The sequence below is a fragment of the Meleagris gallopavo genome, chromosome 2, assembly GCF_000146605.3.
Source record: "Meleagris gallopavo isolate NT-WF06-2002-E0010 breed Aviagen turkey brand Nicholas breeding stock chromosome 2, Turkey_5.1, whole genome shotgun sequence".
Classification (NCBI taxonomy): Eukaryota; Metazoa; Chordata; class Aves; order Galliformes; family Phasianidae; genus Meleagris; species Meleagris gallopavo.
Genome location: NC_015012.2, coordinates 59,668,465 through 59,671,942, shown reverse-complemented (window position 1 = coordinate 59,671,942; position 3,478 = coordinate 59,668,465).

Here is a 3,478-nt window from a genome sequence, read left to right as displayed (position 1 = left end):
GTATTGATGATAACTTTCTGACACTGGTGGTGGAGGAGCTGATCATAGAATCATAGAATCATAGAATCATAGAATCATAGAATCACAAGGTTGGAAAGGATCTGCAAGATCATCTAGTCCAACCATCCTTCCATTACCCTTGCTACCACAAGCTACTAAATCATATCTTGTAGCTCTTCATCCAGATGCCTCTTGAACACTGCCAGGGACAGAGACTGCACTACTTCCCTGGGCAGGCCATTCCAGTGCCTGACCACTCTCTGAGAGAAAAAGTTCTTCCTTATGTCTAATCTAAACCTCCTCTGGCACAACTTGTGGCCATTTCCTCAGGTCCTGTTTGTTGCCTGGGAGAAGAGGCCAAACCCCTCCTCATCACCCCTCCTCCCTTCAGGCAGTTGTAGAGTACAGTGAAGTCTTCCCTGAGCCTCCTCTTCTCCTGTCTAAACAATCCCAGCTCGCTCAGCTGCTTCTCAAAAGATTTGTGCTCCAGACCCCTCACCAGTTTTGTTGCTCTTCACTGGACATTTTCCAGGGACTCAATGTCTTTCTTGTAGTGAGGGACCCAAAACTGAACACAGTACTTGAGGTGCAGCCTCACCAGTGCTGAGTACAGATCACCTCCCTGCTCCTGTTGGCCACACTATTTCTAATGTAGGCCAGGATGCCATTGGCCTTTTTGGCCACCTGGGCACAGTGTCAGCTCATGTTCAGCTGAGCATCAACGAACACCCCACGTCCTTTTCCTCTTCACAATCATCCAGCCACTCAACCTCAAGCCTATAGCACTGCATGGGGTTATTGTGGCCAAAGCGCAGGACCAAGCACTTGGCCTTGTTGAACCTCTGAAGGGCCTCCCTACCCTCAGGCAGGTTGACACTACCTCCCAATTTGATGTCATCTGCAAACTTATTGAGAGTACCCTCATCAATCTGCCTGAGGTTAGGGAGGCCATTCAGAGGGATCTAGATAAGCTGGATCTGAGCTGAGGTGAATGGGATGAGGAAGTTAAAGAATTGAACAACTAGAATTCATACTTTTCAGTAAATATGTAGATAAAATCTTAGTTATACCTCTTTAGTGATAGTGCAACAGTGATGAAACTGTTTCGTCAGCTGAGTTGGAAACTGTAAGTAAACTATGAGCCCTGGCTTGTAGAGGTATTTCTGCTGGTCCTTGCCAGGCATCTCCTGGGACACATAAGTTGTGCTATGGAGCTCCTGCTCTGCTTCAGAGCTTAATCAGTTGTATCTCCAATAAGCCTCGAAGAGTTTTATTACACTGTAAGACACATCTCTGAATAACTCCAGCTATGAAACACTAGCAATTCAGTTGCCAAAGAAGTTGTTTATAATAATGGCCTGAGACAGGGCCAACATACAGAGCTTCAGAGTCCTCAGGCAACAGCTTCTCTTGCGTGTGCTTACCTTCAACCAGCTAATAAAGGGACTTGAGATATGAGAATCTGTAGTTAATGGTAGCATTACATTTCTTCCATAGTTTTTACAATAATCGTAAGTCACTTTAGGCCGTCCATTTTCAGGAGATGACTGCCTTGCCCCACGAGCTGAAATCTCTATTCCTTCAGCCTTGTGACTCATACTGCACCTTTAGTCATATTTTAGCCTTCAGAACTGTGCTCTCTGTCATATCTTATTGCTTAATGCATGTTCTCACAGCATCACACCACCAGACAAACCTCAGTTTGATTTTTTTTAAGAAAAGCACATTCACATGCCTGATTTTTAAAAAGAATTCTCCTTAAATATGAATGTTTAATAGCATTAATAGATTTTTTTTTTTTCCAAATCAATTGCGCTATGAAAAACGATAGATTCAGGAATGCCTTTAGTGTCTTGAAGTTCAAGACAACTTACCTTCTTTCTATATATTTTGTGTGGATTCTAGTGACATAACAGTAACTGTGGAAAGGGAAAGTAGCTCTGAAATGCCAAAGTTGATTCGGTGGCTTTACAAACCATATGGCTCTTCAAAGCCCTATTCTATGGCAAACGTACTCTCTCCTGTGCTCTTTCAAAAAGGAGAAGCTATTGAGAAATATGAGATGTCACCAGTAAAACATCACATTACTAAAAAGAAAATTGGAATCAACATTATATAACTGTTAAAGGTATATATATATATATATATATTTTAAATTCTTCTTTTCACCATTTGGAAGGATCTGGGTTTTTTTTTTCCAGATGACTGTAAAAATCATTAAATCACGATTCCATCTCTACTCTGCACTAAAGACTCTACATCTGCTACTCAGAGACATCTTCCTTCTCTTTCCCTGTTCCTTGGGCTTGTGGAGCTGTGACCTTCATTGCTTGCTGTCCCACCAGCCATGACGCAGGAACAACTCATTCACAGATTTTCCTTGGAGGTCTTCATCTCCCACACGTCTCGCTGCTGTCTTTCCTTGTGATTGTCCCAGCAGTGTTCAGAAGCTTCCAGTTCCCATCAGTCCATCATGCTAGCAGCTGCAAGCCCTGCCTGCTGTTGCTCATTTACAGTTCTTCTGACCCTTATTTGACTCTCATGCGATTACCTAGGGAGCTTTCCACACCAGCCAACTTTATGCATCTGATATGTCACACTCTCCATTGGCTCCTCAGAGAGTGACCACCTCACCTACAGAGCACAAATGGATGTAAGAGGTGCCTAAATCTGGTCAGAAGGAACACATCGCTTACTGAGATCCTAGACAACAGTATTTTAACTACTTTAAGATATGAACACTGTTCTTATTGCTGCTATGGCTGCAAGTGTATTGATCATAATAACTGTATAATTCTAATTACAGCAATAATAACAATGTATAACAACGGTAGTAGTTGCTTTTATCCATTTAAATTAAAGACTTGATATTCCAAATATGATGACATTTATTTTTCTTGTGTAGAAGAATAGATTGCCTTAACTGTAAGCCAAGATTTTTTCCTAATGGCCCTTCTAGTAAAACACTTCAATCTATTTTTTAAGAAGTTGATGGCAGATTTTTTTATGCTTTTATCTTTTGGCAGTCGGAGCACGTACAAGCTTACAAGTAGATAATTTTTCTGAATTTTAGTTTTCATTTTTAAATATCTAGAATTCATCATAAATATCTTAAACAAAATTATCTGTTTAGAAAAAGTACACCATATATATTCTCAAATGAAAATGGAATGTATCACAGTTTTTTAACTGAAAAAATGTCAGAATGTGGTTCTACAATAAGAAATATGTTTAAATAAATAGTAAACAGCTCTGGATAGGGGAAGAAGAGCAACACAATATAACGTGTTCATTCCAGGAATGTTGTTTTTTTTTTCCCAGATAAGAAATTCTTATACTTCATGTTGATCATTTTATGTATAATATTTCACTACGGGAAATACAAAGAGATTTTAAACTGTCTTTGGGAAACTGTATGTCATATTCTAAAAACAACAAAGGATATTATTGGCCAAAGAGCCATCCAGTCCTTGGATAA